The following is a 16,278-nucleotide window of genomic DNA, read 5'->3' as shown; positions in this document are numbered from 1 at the left end:
TCTAGGACAGTTGGACTACCAGGTGCATCCACAACTCCAACTTGACCCACAAGCACATAGTCTGTATAATCTGAATTGGATACCTCAGATTCTGAGTCAGAAGCAACAAAAGCTTTCTCATCCAGCGTCTGTAAAACCATTTTGGTTGTTTATCTGCCAACATTCTTATGAGCCTCCTTATGAAACTCCTTTTACTCAATGAGTTACAGTGCCTTGCAAAAGTATTCATCCCCCTTGGCATTTTTCCTATTTTGTTGCATTACAACCTGCAATTTAAATAGATTGCCAGGATGGTGTATTGGAGGTGAAGTCAAGTGTAGGAGAGCAGATTATAATAAACAGGCACACTTTTATTATAGATCCAAAAATCAAACTCGCTCAAAAAAAGGGAACATAAAAGTAGAGCGCGTAAACTAACACCACCTAACATGAAAACAATCACACACACAACATGATGGGAAACACAGGGTTAAATACAAGTAGCTTCATTGGGGAAATGCAAAGGCATGTAAAAAAATAAAAGGTTATGTTCCTTTGAATATATAGAAATTAGTCCAGATAGCTCTGATTTGGCAATGGCTCCTATGCACAGAGGTCGAATCTGTGTGTGTGTATTGGTCATCTGTTTTTCAGACATGCACATTTCCAGCAGCAAAGTGTCACCAGGGGGTAGCCCAGTCAAATATCCAGATACATAGAAAGAAAACCGGAAGATATTGCATAATGTCAAAGAGGAGCGCTATGAGGTTCCTGTCTTGGGAACCTTCAGGTCAGATACCAATTATAAGCATAAAGTGGGCTAGGTTAAATGCAAGTTCAGTTACTGTATTGCCTACTTATCAGTGATGCCAAACTCCCACATACCAGTCCGTCTCATGTACGATGGAAATATGTTCACATCCAGTCAGCTTTAATTGGAGGTTCCATGTTACACAACAGAAAGATTGATTGTGAAATCATAACCCTTTGATGTCTGGGCACTGACTCAATAGTAGGAGCTTCCAATGCCCAGTGTTCATGGGCATAGAACAGCTGTCCCAAGGGAAACCTTTCCATGCCATGTCAGATACTATCTAACACAAGCACTGGCACATAATCATTACTCTCTGCAGCACACATCAATGGAAGAGTAAATCAGGTTGCTATCGAGCTCTGAGCATGGGCAACTGTGATAACTGGTTATGAGCTGTATAGCTGGTTCCCTTTAACAAGTGTACCACACGCCGTGTTGTGATCTAACAGGACTGCTGCGAAACAATCATTGATCATAAAGGCTACATTAATGAACCAGTGCATGTAAAGTGAGGTTTACATTTTTTCACGTAGTTATAGAAACACCCTTATAAACACACATCAACACAGTTTAAATGTAGATGTTATTGTGGAACTGTAGTGTTGCAGGTTGAAGGAATAGCACTGCAAGATAAGGAGGAATAGTATTTAACAAGAACACATCAGAGAGCCTGTTAGGAGAGACTGTTATGTGTGCCTGTGGGATATCCTGCTACATGCAGTATGTTACTGGCCACTTAAATGTTGGTTTCTCTCTTTAATATGCTACTTAATGTCCCAGCCAATAACACACACAGCTCTTTTGGCTGATTTACACTTGAATTTTGTCCATGTCGTTCTAAGACCATTTCATAAATAATTGAATACTTCAAATGCATGTACAGTATAGTTTACTGTACGATCCTATTCATTAACATAACTTTATAGTGAGTCGATTTGGATTGTTAGCGATTGAGTTATGGGGGGGGGGGGGGGGGAATTAATGAATGATGGTAATTTATAGCACCATAAACTGGACTGGCATTTTCCTGAACGCATTATATCAAATTACTAACCATGTTTATTAAGACTAAATACATTAGGCATCATCCCTCCTGGCTCATTACTCTGGGTATCCCAGCTAACCTGGCTGAAATAATTGCAATGAGCTCAAGTGTCAATGCCTGTCTGTGCTGTGTCAATGTGTGTGTGTGTGTGTGTGTGTGTGTGTGTGTGTGTGTGTGTGTGTGTGTGTGTGTGTGTGTGTGTGTGTGTGTGTGTGTGTGTGTGTGTGTGTGTGTGTGTGTGTGTGTGTGTGTGTGTGTGTGTGTGTGTGTGTGTGTGTGTGTGTGTGTGTGTGTACTGGGGGAGGTGGGGCCCTTACTATCTCTCGCTAATGGGAATCCCTTTCCTGTCAAGAACACTAGTCCATCTAAAAAGCAAAAATCTGTTCTTATAGAGCGGGCCCCATTTGGGACATCTGTTCCTCTTTTCCACAGTTGTATTTTCCCATCATATGGTCAGGATCAGAGCAAACTCCTTAGGTGTGTTTGCCCTCCAGATAGATAGACATTTTCGCATGTGGCCATGTTACGGAAGGGAAAGAGTGGGGGAAGGGAGGACAGTACAGTCCTTGTTTGTACAGAGAATTCTGGGAGGCAGGCAGTAAAGGTTGAGCAATAAGGAACAGTGAGACACAGAGGAGCTGTGATGTCAAGTTGCTAGACAACAGGTGAGGAGAATCTGAGCATCACTCCTCATTTAAATGACTCTCCAATAAGAGTTACCCCAGACATGGCACTGTATCCATCTGCCATGTTTAATCCCGGAACAGATTTAGTAACACACTAACTCTTCCAAAGATGGTGGATAATGCGGTTTTAATTAAGGACATACCGTATGGGTCACAGCAATGCATTTTAATTTCAATAATTCATAAATTGATCGTCCTGTCCACTACAGTGACGACATATACTACATGACCAAAAGTATGTGGACACCGTCTCGTCGAACATCTCATTCCAAAATCATGGGCATTACTATGGATTTGGTCCCTCATTTGCTGCTACAACATCCTCCACTCTTCTGGGAAGGCTTTCCACTAGATGTTGGAATGTTGCTGCAGCCACAAGAGCCTTAGTGAGGGCGGGCACAGATATGGGGCGATTAGGCTTGGCTCGCAGTCGGCATTCCAATTCATCACAAAGGTGTCCGATGGGGTTGAGGTCAGGGTTCTGTGCAGGCCAGTCAAGTTCTTCCACACCGATCTCGACAAACCATTTGTGTATGGACCTCGCTTTGTGCACAGGGGCACTGCCATGCTGAAACAGGAAAGGGCATTCCCCAAACTGTTGTCACAAAGTTGGAAGCACAGTATCGTCTAGAATGTCATTGTATGCTGTAGCGTAAAAATTTCCCTTCACTGGACCTAAGGGGTCTAGCCCAAACAATGAAAAACAGCCCCAGACCATTATTCCTCCTCCACCAAACTTTACATTTGACACTATGCATTGGGGCAGGTAGTGTTCTCCTGGCATAGGCCAAACTCAGATTCATCCGCCGGGCTACCAGATGGTGAAGCGTGATTTATCACTCCAGAGAACGTGTTTCCACTGCTCCAGAGTCCAATGGCAGTGACCTTTACACCACTCCAGCCGACGCTTGGCATTGCGCATTGTGATCTTAGGCTTGTGTGTGGCCTGCGCGGCCATGGAAACCCATTTCATGAAGCTCCCGATGTACAGTTATTGTGCTGACGTTGCTTCCAAAGGCAGTTTGGAACTCGGTAGTGAGTGTTGCAATGGAGGACTGATGATGTTTACGAGCTAAGCGCTTCAGCACTCGGAGGTCCCTTTCTGTGAGCTTGTGTGGCCTACACTACCACTTCGTGGCTGAGCCGTTGTTGCTCCTTGAAATTTCCACTATATCAGCACTTCTAGTTGATGGGGGCAGCACTAGCAGGGCAGACATTTGACGAGCTGTCTTATTGTCCTATGATGGTGCCGCGTTGAAATGTACTGAGCTCTCCAGTAATGCCATACTACTGCCAATGGTTGTCTATGTTGATTGCATGGCTGTGTGCTCGATTTTATTCACCTGTCAGCAACGGGTGTGGCAGGAAATAGCCAAATCCACTCATTTGAAGGGGTGTTAACATATATTTTGTATATATAGTGCAGCTACAGTAGATTTTGTGTTGACGTAGGGGTCAGCTGGAGGTCATCAATAACATTAAACAACAGAATGCCACCGGATATATACAGTTGAAATATACAGTTGAAGTCGGAAGTTTACATACACTTAGGTTGGAGTCATTAAAAAACGTTTTTCAACCACCAAATTTCTTGTTAACAATATAGTTTTGGCAAGTCGGTTAGGACATCTACTTTGTGCATAACACAAGTAATTTATCCAACAATTGTTTACAGACAGATTATTTATGTCATGCCGGTGAAAGAGGACCCAAAAGCGACTTAACAGAAACAGAGTTTATTTAAATCCAAACAGGGAATAACAAAAATCCTCTAGTCTGTAGAGGGGAATAACTAGAGAAGCGGCCACAGACTGCAGGTCGCTTCGGGTAGGCGCAGGCCGTAGTTGATAGAGCCACCTGCTCACACGCAGCATCTGATGAAGGCAAAAAACACGACAGGACAGGGCGAAACACAATCACAGCATGGTGAATACAAAACAAGGAACCGACGGGACAGGAACGGAACACAAAGGAATAAATAGGGACTCTAATCAGGGGAAAGGATCGGGAACAGGTGTGGGAAGACTAAATGATGATTAGGGGAATAGGAACAGCTGGGAGCAGGAACGGAACGATAGAGAGAAGAGAGAGCGAGAGAGTGAGAGAGGGAGGGGAGAGAGAGGGATAGAAGGAGGGAAAGAACCAAATAAGACCAGCAGAGGGAAACGAATAGCATGGGGAGCACAGGGACAAGACATGATAATAAATGACAAACATGACAGTACCCCCACTCACCGAGCGCCTCCTGGCGCTCTCGAGGAGGAACACTGGCGGCAACGGAGGAAATCATAGATCAAACGGTCCAGCACGTCCCGAGAAAGAACCCAACTCCTCTCCTCAGGACCGTAACGAAAAACGATAAAAAGGGAAACTAGGGTACTACTCTAAAAAAAAAATGAGAACTAGGGACAGACTGAGACACAGCAAGGGCAGGGACAAGAACAGGAGAGATGCGATGGCAGGGAACAGACTGAGACCCAGCAAGACCAGGAGCAGAAGCAGAAAAAAATTACCAGACTTCTTCTGCGCGCAGTCTGAACACGCAGCCACGAAACGGCGCGTGTCACGCTCCTGAGTCGGCCACCAAAAGCGCTGGCGAATAGACGCAAGAGTGCCTCGAACACCGGGATGACCAGCTAACTTGGCAGAGTGAGCCCACTGAAGAACAGCCAGACGAGTGGAAACAGGAACGAAAAGGAGGTTACTAGGACAAGCGCGCGGCGACGCAGTGTGCGTGAGTGCTTGCTTAACCTGTCTTTCAATTCCCCAGACTGTCAACCCGACAACACGCCCATAAGGAAGAATCCCCTCGAGATCAGTAGAAGCCACAGAAGAACTAAACAGACGGGATAAGGCATCAGGCTTGGTGTTCTTGCTACCCGGACGGTAGAAATCACAAACTCGAAACGAGCGAAAAACAACGCCCAACGAGCTTGACGGGCATTAAGTCGTTTGGCAGAACGGATGTACTCAAGGTTCTTATGGTCTGTCCAAACGACAAAAGGAACGGTCGCCCCTCCAACCACTGTCGCCATTCGCCTAGGGCTAAGCGGATGGCGAGCAGTTCACGGTTACCCACATCATAGTTGCGCTCAGATGGCGACAGGCGATGAGAAAAATAAGCGCAAGGATGAACCTTATCGTCAGACTGGAAGCGCTGGGATAGAATGGCTCCCACGCCTACCTCTGAAGCGTCAACCTCGACAATGAATTGTCTAGTGACGTCAGGAGTAACGAGGATAGGAGCGGACGTAAAACGTTCTTTTAGAAGATCAAAAGCTCCCTGGGCGGAACCGGACCACTTAAAACACGTCTTGACAGAAGTAAGAGCTGTGAGAGGGGCAGCAACTTGACCGAAATTACGAATGAAACGCCGATAGAAATTAGCGAAACCTAAAAAGCGCTGCAACTCGACACGTGACCTTGGAACGGGCCAATCACTGACAGCTTGGACCTTAGCGGCATCCATCTGAATGCCTTCAGCGGAAATAACGGAACCGAGAAAAGTAACGGAGGAGACATGAAAAGAGCACTTCTCAGCCTTTACGTAGAGACAATTCTCTAAAAGGCGCTGTAGAACACGTCGAACGTGCTGAACATGAATCTCGAGTGACGGAGAAAAATCAGGATATCGTCAAGATAGACAAAAACAAAAATGTTCAGCATGTCTCTCAGAACATCATTAACTAATGCCTGAAAAACAGCTGGCGCATTGGCGAGACCGAACGGCAGAACCCGGTACTCAAAATGCCCTAACGGAGTGTTAAACGCCGTTTTCCACTCGTCCCCCTCTCTGATGCGCACGAGATGGTAAGCGTTACGAAGGTCCAACTTAGTAAAGCACCTGGCTCCCTGCAGAATCTCGAAGGCTGATGACATAAGGGGAAGCGGATAACGATTCTTAACCGTTATGTCATTCAGCCCTCGATAATCCACGCAGGGGCGCAGAGTACCGTCCTTCTTCTTAACAAAAAGAACCCCGCCCGGCCGGAGAAGAAGAAGGCACTATGGTACCGGCGTCAAGAGACACAGACAAATAATCCTCGAGAGCCTTACGTTCGGGAGCCGACAGAGAGTATAGTCTACCTCGAGGAGGAGTGGTCCCCGGAAGGAGATCAATACTACAATCATACGACCGGTGAGGAGGAAGGGAGTTGGCTCGGGACCGACTGAAGACCGTGCGCAGATCATGATATTCCTCCGGCACTCCTGTCAAATCGCCAGGTTCCTCCTGAGAAGTAGGGACAGAAGAAACGGGAGGGATGGCAGACATTAAACACTTCACATGACAAGAAACGTTCCAGGATAGGATAGAATTACTAGACCAATTAATAGAAGGATTATGACATACTAGCCAGGGATGACCCAAAACAACAGGTGTAAACGGTGAACGGAAAATCAAAAAAGAAATAGTCTCACTGTGGTTACCAGATACTGTGAGGGTTAAAGGTAGTGTCTCAAATTTGATACTGGGAAGATGACTACCATCTAAGGCAAACATGGGCGTAGGCTTGTCTAACGGTCTGAAAGGAATGTTATGTTTCCGAACCCATGCTTCGTCCATGAAACAACCCTCAGCCCCAGAGTCAATCAAGGCACTGCATGTAGCACCCGAACCGGTCCAGCGTAGATGGACCGACATAGTAGTACAAGATCTAGATGAAGAGACCTGAGTAGTAGCGCTCACCAGTAGCCCTCCGCTTACTGATGGGCTCTGGCCTCTTACTGGACATGAATTAACAAAATGTCCAGCAACTCCGCAATAGAGGCACAGGCGGTTGGTGATCCTCCGTTCCCTCTCCTTAGTCGAGATGCGAATCCCTCCCAGCTGCATGGGCTCAGTCTCAAAGCCAGAGGAGGGAGATGGTTGTGATGCGGAGCAGGGAAACACCGTTGATGCGAGCTCTCTTCCACGAGCCCGGTGACGAAGATCTACCCGTCGTTCTATGCGGATGGCGAGAGCAATCAAAGAGTCCACATCTGAAGGAACCTCCCGGGAGAGAATCTCATCCTTAACCACTGCGTGGAGTCCCTCCAGAAAACGAGCGAGCAGCGCCGGCTCGTTCCACTCACTAGAGGCAGCAAGAGTGCGAAACTCAATAGAATAATCCGTTATGGACCGTTCACCTTGGCATAATGAAGCCAGGGCCCTAGAAGCCTCCCTACCAAAAACTGAACGGTCAAAAACCCGAATCATCTCCTCTTTAAAGTTCTGGAACTTGTTAGAGCAATCAGCCCTTGCCTCCCAGATAGCTGTGCCCCATTCTCGAGCCCGGCCAGTAAGGAGTGAAATGACGTAAGCAACCCGAGCTCTCTCTCTAGAGTATGTGTTGGGTTGGAGAGAGAACACAATCTCACACTGCGTGAGAAAGGAGCGGCACTCAGTGGGCTGCCCGGAGTAGCAAGGTGGGTTATTAACCCTAGGTTCTGGAGACTCGGCAGGCCAGGAAGTAACAGGTGGCACGAGACGTAGACTCTGGAACTGTCCAGAGAGGTCGGAAACCTGAGCGGCCAGGTTCTCCACGGCATGGCGAGCAGCAGACAATTCCTGCTCGTGTCTGCCGAGCATAGCTCCTTGGATCTTGACGGCAGTGTAACGAGCGTCTGAAGTCGCTGGGTCCATTCCTTGGTCGGTTCCTTCTGTCATGCCGGTGAAAGAGGACCCAAAAGCGACTTAACAGAAACAGAGTTTATTTAAATCCAAACAGGGAATAACAAAAATCCTCTAGTCTGTAGAGGGGAATAACTAGAGAAGCGGCCACAGACTGCAGGTCGCTTCGGGTAGGCGCAGGCCGTAGTTGATAGAGCCACCTGCTCACACGCAGCATCTGATGAAGGCAAAAAACACGACAGGACAGGGCGAAACACAATCACAGCATGGTGAATACAAAACAAGGAACCGACGGGACAGGAACGGAACACAAAGGAATAAATAGGGACTCTAATCAGGGGAAAGGATCGGGAACAGGTGTGGGAAGACTAAATGATGATTAGGGGAATAGGAACAGCTGGGAGCAGGAACGGAACGATAGAGAGAAGAGAGAGCGAGAGAGTGAGAGAGGGAGGGGGAGAGAGAGGGATAGAAGGAGGGAAAGAACCAAATAAGACCAGCAGAGGGAAACGAATAGCATGGGGAGCACAGGGACAAGACATGATAATAAATGACAAACATGACAATTTAACTTATAATTCACTGTATCACAATTCCAGTGGGTCATACATACATTAAGTTGACTGTGCCTTTAAACAGCTTGGAAAATTCTAGAAAATGATGTCATGGCTTTAGAAGCTTCTGATAGGCTTATTGACATCATTTGAGTCAATTGGAGGAGTACCTGTGGATGTTTTCAAGGCCTACCTTCAATTTCAAGGCCTACCTTCAAACTCAGTGCCTCTTTGCCTGACATCATGGGAAAATCAAAAGAATTCAGCCAAGACCTCAGAATTTTCTTTTGTGAACCTCCACAAGCCTGGTTCATCCTTGGGAGCAATTTCCAAACACCTGAAGGTACCACGTTCATCTGTACAAACAATAGTACGCTAGTATAAACACCATGGGACCACAGAGATGTCACACGCTCAGGAAGGAGACACGTTCTGTCTCCTAAAGATAAACGTACTTAAGTGCGAAAAATGCAAATCAATCCCAGAGCAACAGCAAAGGACCTTGTGAAGATGCTGGAGGAAACGGGTACAAAATTATCTATATCCACAGTAAAACGAGTCCTATATCGACATAACCTGAAAGGCCCCTCAGTAAGGAAGAAGCCACTGCTCCAAAACCGCCATAAAAATGCCAGACTACGGTTTGCAACTGCACATGGGGACAAATATCGTACTTTTGCAGGAGGGACTGGTGCACTCTACAAAATAGATGGCATCGTGAGGAAGGGAAATTATATGGATATATTGAAGCAACATCTCAAGACATCAGTCAAGAAGTTAATGCTTTGTCGCACATGGGTCTTCCAAAATAACAATGACCCCAAGTATACTTCCAAAGTTGTGGAAAAATTGCTTAAGGACAACAAAGTCAAGGTATTGGAGTGGCCAAAGCCCTGACCTCAATCCTATAGAAAATTTGTGGACAGAACTGAAAAAGCGTATGCAAGCAAGGAGGCCTATAAACCTGACTCGGTTACACCAGCTCTGCCAGGAGGAATGGATCAAAATTCACCCAACTTATTGTGGGAAGATTGTGGAAGGCTACCCAAAACGTTTGACCCAAGTTAAATCAAATCAAATCAATTTATTTATATAGCCCTTCTTACTTCAGCTGATATCTCAAAGTGCTGTACAGAAACCCAGCCTAAAACCCCAAACAGCAAGCAATGCAGGTGTAGAAGCACAGTGGCTAGGAAAAACTCCCTAGAAAAGGCCAAAACCTAGGAAGAAACCTAGAGAGGAACCAGGCTATGAGGCCTGGCCAGTCCTCTTCTGGCATTGCCGGGTGGAGATTATAACAGAACATGGCCAAGATGTTCAAATGTTCATAAATGACCAGCAGGGTCAAATAATAATAATCATAGTAGTTGTCGAGGGTGCAACAGGTCAGCACCTCAGGAGAAAATGTCAGCTGGCTTTTCATAGTCGAACCTTCAGAGAATCTCTACCGCTCCTGCTGTCTCCTAGAGAGTTGAAAACAGCAGGTCTGGGACAGGTAGAACGTCCGGTTCCATAGCCGCCGGCGGAACAGTTAAACAGTTAAAGAATTTAAAGGCAATGCTACCAAATACTAATTGAGTGTATGTACACTTCTGACACACTGTGAATGTGATAAAATCAATTAAAGCTGAAAGAGGTCATTCTCTACTTTTTTCTGACATTTTACATTCTTAAAGTAAAGTGTTGATCCTAACTGACCTAAGACAGGGACTTTTTACAAGGATTAAATGTTAGGAATTGTGAAAAACAGAGTTTAAATGTATTTGGCTAAGGTGTATGTAAACTTCCGACTTCAACTGTAAGTGTAATTTTGCTTTCATGATAAGGCCGGACAGAGAAATACAACACAGCACAATAACTTGGATTGGGCGTGTTGTACGGTTATAATCACTTCAATGTGAATAGGATTGATAGTAATAATCAGCAGAGTGCCATTGTCCTCCCTCTGTTCAATGTGCTCTATAGAGAGCAGCACCAGAGTAGCCCCAGGTAAATGCCATGCAGTGTTTGGGCTATGATTAATTATTCATCAAATGTTCCACCCACTCAAGATGTTAATGGCCTCCAACAGCAGCCACTGCTGAACCACTCAGAAACCAGATTATTTCATCCTGACAAACAGCAGTTTGTGTATCAAATTGTAATGTACACAATTACTTCCCTCATATTTGTTTGTTTCTTTTGTTCTCTTAGACCTCCTCGATAACCTTCTTAAATTTAGACATTATAATTGAGTTTCAATTCATAATGGCCAAACCTTTCTCAAATATTCCAATATGCAAAGTCTTTGATCACATAGAGGCACAGAATAAGTTAAAGGAAAAACAAAACGAAATGGAGGAACTTATTCAACAAAGATCAAGTGTAATATATTATAAAAAATAAAGTGAACTGAATGGAAGTTGGGGAGGAATGCATCACATTATTTTTTAATCTTCAACATAGAAATGCTACCAAAAATTGTTAAATTAAACTTATGACAAATGATGGAGTCAACCATGATTCACCAAACAATATTTTGAAAGAGGAAGCAAAAAACTTTAAGCACATGTCTTTTCCATCTCCACTAACCGAAGATAACTGTATGGATTTTTTTCTTTGAATAATGTCAAATTAATAGCTGTACAGAAAGACTCATGTGAATTCCAAATTACAGAGGAAGAACTTCTTGATGCAACCATGTTTTAACCACGCCTACAAAAAGATTATCAGATACTCAACAAGAAGGTCTGATTTAATTATTACTTAAACAGGATTCAAGTGGAATATACAGTATAAAGATATGATCCATTTAAAAAACTTACACTTCTGTGTTGTGATGCAAAAATTCTAGAAAAATGCATAGTGCATAGAATTAAAAAGGTATTGTCGGATATTATTCATCCTAATCAGACAGGTTTTTTACATGTACGATACATTGAAGATAATATATTACAAGTACTGGAAACAATAGAACACTAAGAAAAATCTGGGAAACCAGGCCTTGTATGCATAGTTGACTTTGAAAGGCTTTTGATAAGGTATGACTGGAATTTATATATAAATGCCTTGAATATTTACATCTTGGAGAATCTCTTATAAAATGGATTAAAGTAATGTACAGTAACCCCAGGTGCAAAATAGTCAATAATGGTACTTCTCAGAAAGTATTAAACTGTCGAGAGGAGTAAAACAAGGTTGTCCACTATCGGCATATCTATTTATTATGGCCATAGAAATGTTAGCTGTTAAAATCAGATCCAACAATAATATCAAGGGGTTAGAGATCCAGGGCTGAAAAACAAAGGTGTCATTGTATGCTGATGATTCATGCTTTCTTTTAAATCCATCTTTTGGATCCTTCCACAGCCTAATAGAGGATCTCTTGATCACAACCAAATGATGATAAGTGTACTACATTAGCGTGTAGTTAACCAATAAAATGGTCTGAAGGGGATGTGGACATACTCTGTATTCATATCCTGAAAGAAATAAATGATCTCACTCACTACAATACATTGTAATTGAAAGTTAGCAAAAAATAGATACGATTTTTCTACGATGGAAAGTAAAACATCTGTCTATTTCTGGAAGAATCACCCTGATTAACTCTTTAGTCATATCCCAGTTTACTTATGGTCTTGCCTACACCAAGTAACCTGTTTTTTAAAATTGTATTAGCAAAACATTTTCAATTTTATTTGGAACGGTGAGCTACATAAAACTATACGGGCCTATTTATATTATGAATATAAATTCGGAGGGCAGAAATTATAAAATATTAAAGCATAAGACCTCTCACTAAAGTCAGTCATTCAAAAGTTATACTTAAATCCGAACTGGTTCTCTAGAAGATCAGTAAGAATGCCTCACCCCATGTTCAAGAATGGCCTTTTCCCCTTTATTCAGATTACAATCGCTCACTTTCAGGTATTTGAAAATGAAATAATATCCAAAATATCGCTATTTTTATAACAAGCCATAGAAGGTTGGTTGCAATTTCAGTTTAATCTACCAGAAAAGACAGAACAAATAATACAATAAATATTCTGGTTAAACTCAAATATACCAAATTATTTAAAAAACACATTATTTTTCAACAAAAATAGAAAAAGTTATAACCTTTGTAAATTATCTCATAAATTGGACTGGTGGCGTTACGTCACACATGCAGCTAACAGAAATATATGGAAATGTCTGCTCCACCCAAAATCACAACCAACTAATCGCAGCATTACCGCAAAAATGGAAGAGGGAAGGGGGAAATGTAAGAATCTTGTCTGTTGGCCAAAATTGGTTAAAGAAAATTGTGATAAACAAAAAAAGTATACCCGTTTCATTTAAGGACCAAAACATTGACAGCTGTGCTATGTACCATGGCACATGGTTTATGAACTGATACGCAAACCAACGCCAGATTCAAGACCTTAAATTATTATAAGAAAGTATTGCAACCAATGCTTTAAATGTTATATAGGTGGGTTACAACCATCCCAGCTCTGAATATTTAGCTGTGAAGGGACAGAATTATTAGATCATTTGTTTTGGTACTGTCCATGTAGCTTGTTTTTGGTCTCATGTCCAGGAATGGGTGAAGAAGTGCAACATCTACCTGGAGCTAACTCTGCTGATAGCGCTAATGGGGGTTTGAAAAGTCACTGTCAGTCGACCAATAGTAGAATAATACTTTTAGCAACAAAAAAATTATTTCCTTTACAATCTGTAAAAACTATGAGAATAGAAAGGTTCAGAACTTTTGTGAATCATCCCAGCACAGTTGAAAAATATATGGCAAATATAAATAATATAAATAAAACATGGATGGCATTGGGGGATAGATGGAAGGTATTGTGTGGAGCTGAAGGGTGGGATTAAAAACAACAAGACAACGAATTTAAAATATACTGTGTACGCAAAATGTACATGGTTCGGAACATTTGAGAAACAGCACAGTTAAAAATATATTGCAAAGTAGAAATCAAACATGAACAATGGATGGAAGGGGTTGATGGTAGCTGAAGGATGGGATTCAGAGATGGATGGGAGGGGTTGATGGTAGCTGAAGGATGGGATTCAGAGATGGATGGGAGGGGTTGATGGTAGCTGAAGGATGGGATTCAGAGATGGATGGGAGGGGTTGATGGTAGCTGAAGGATGGGATTCAGAGATGGATGGGAGGGGTTGATGGTAGCTGAAGGATGGGATTCAGAGATGGATGGGAGGGGTTGATGGTAGCTGAAGGATGGGATTCAGAAATGGATGGGAGGGGTTGATGGTAGCTGAAGGATGGGATTCAGAGATGGATGGGAGGGGTTGATGGTAGCTGAAGGATGGGATTCAGAGATGGATGGGAGGGGTTGATGGTAGCTGAAGGATGGGATTCAGAGATGGATGGGAGGGGTTGATGGTAGCTGAAGGATGGGATTCAGAGATGGATGGGAGGGGTTGATGGTAGCTGAAGGGTGGGATTAAGAGATGGATGGGAGGGGTTGATGGTAGCTGAAGGATGGGATTCAGAGATGGATGGGAGGGGTTGATGGTAGCTGAAGGATGGGCTTCAGAGATGGATGGGAGGGGTTGATGGTAGCTGAAGGTTGGGCTTCAGAGATGGATGGGAGGGGTTGATGGTAGCTGAAGGATGTGCATTGTGCACATTAAATGAATATAATACTTATAAGCTATAAGTAGAATCCTAAGTGTTGTTGTCCATTAGTTTACTCCAATTAGGAGAGGTTGGGTAGGGTTATGGGAAATGAATAAAGGAACATATATAACAAATAGAAAATGAAATACAAATCAAAAGTATTTGATCACATACTGCGCCATTAGGTGTTTGTAATTTAACATTTTGTGGTGAGAAGAGACATGTTTCTGAGACACTTCCTCACTGCTACTCAGCGGTAAATATGAGTGAAAAAGTTCTCCCATCAAACAAAGATGACTTGCCGTTAAGTGCTCATTAAAATTTTCCACATGATAAATGGACACTGTTGAGACTATTGCTAATTATTGTGGTTTGGGTGCAACAACAATGGTCAAAGTCCTAAAGAGTGACTGGAAAAGCTGCCTAATGCTTTTGCAATTATGTGGTTAGTCACTTGAGACAGGTCTGGTCCAATCAGTGAACCTAATCTTAGCAAGGAAAAAATATATTGTTTAGGATGATGAACACAATATCCTGCTACATTTCCTGTTCAAACAGTAATTTAATAGAACACACAATGCAGGAATTAGAAAGCACTTACACAGAATTAAACATAATACAATTTCTCACATATTATAATGTGCTAAAGTCAGTCTGTCTCCATGAGTCATCCTTGAATCCTTTAGACACTCTGACAAGGATGTGGGCACACTGACAAATCATCAGTGACTTGGTCAGGATTTAGACACAGATTCAGCCTTTAAAAGGCACAGAGAGGAAGAACTGTTGTAGCAATATATGTTTTTCAGATTGGATTTGGCAGCAACAGATTGTCCCATTTGTAGATTTAAGTCTGTTGAAATGTTATTCACCGGACAATAGCGCCTGAAAATCGTAACATGTTCTGTAAAATAGTGAACAGTTAAGTATTTTTCAATAGAGTGGAAATGTTAATCGAAAAATCACTGACCGAGTCTCATCTCTGGAGTTGAGAGTGAATCTATTGCTTCATACAAATGTAATGTTAATTTGCCCACATTTCCAACCTTGCTATGATGCAGAGAATGATGGTTTCACACTGCCCTCAATCATTAGATAGCAGCTATACTCCCACCGGCCATGCAAAGCAGTGACTAAGCCTGAGCTGAGTAGCAAACATTAGCTGGCATCAGTGGAGGCTCCTCAGAGGAGGAAGGGGAGGACCAACCTCCTCAGTGAATTTCATAAAAATAAAATTGTAAAACATAAAAGTTAACCTTTTTAGATAAACAATACTAAATATATTCATGTCATCAAATAACTGATTAATTAAAACACACTATTTTGCAAACACACTGTTTTGTAGCCTCAACCACACTTTGGAAGCTAGCCGGAGGACAGCTAGCTTCCATCCTCCTCTGGGTACATTGACTTCAATACAAAATCTAGGAGGGTCATGGTTCTCACCCCCTTCCATAGACTTCCACAGTAATGATGACAACTTCCGGAGGACTTACTCCAAACTATTAGAGCTCTTGCAGCATGAGCTGACATGTTGCCCACCTAATCAAAGGAGAATTAATCTATTACTGAAAGCATAAGCTACAGCTAGCATTGCATAAAATGTGGTGAGTAGTTGAATCAAAGAGAGAGAAAGACAATAGTTTAACAGTTTTGAACAAATTAATTTCTTCTAAAATTGTCAGGATTTGGCCAGGGTTGTTCCGGTTTTTGGTCACTAGATGCCCCCATTGTGCCTTTTGACCTTTTCTTTTCCCTTGATCCCCATTATTATTTGCACCTGTGCCTCGTTTCCCCTGATTGTATTTAAACCCTTTGTTTTACTCAGTTTTTTGCTCTGTGTTTGTATGTTAGCACCCAGCCCTAGTACTCTGTGAACTCTTGTTGATCCCGGTGGACTCTCTTGTGGAATTCTGTTTTTTGTTCTTGTTTGTTTGTTTCTAGGTATCTTTTGAGGCTTTTTTGT

The sequence above is a fragment of the Oncorhynchus gorbuscha genome, linkage group LG01 (assembly GCF_021184085.1).
Source record: "Oncorhynchus gorbuscha isolate QuinsamMale2020 ecotype Even-year linkage group LG01, OgorEven_v1.0, whole genome shotgun sequence".
Classification (NCBI taxonomy): domain Eukaryota; kingdom Metazoa; phylum Chordata; class Actinopteri; order Salmoniformes; family Salmonidae; genus Oncorhynchus; species Oncorhynchus gorbuscha.
The sequence above is the reverse complement of the archived record's forward strand: the minus strand, read 5'-3'. Positions refer to the sequence as shown.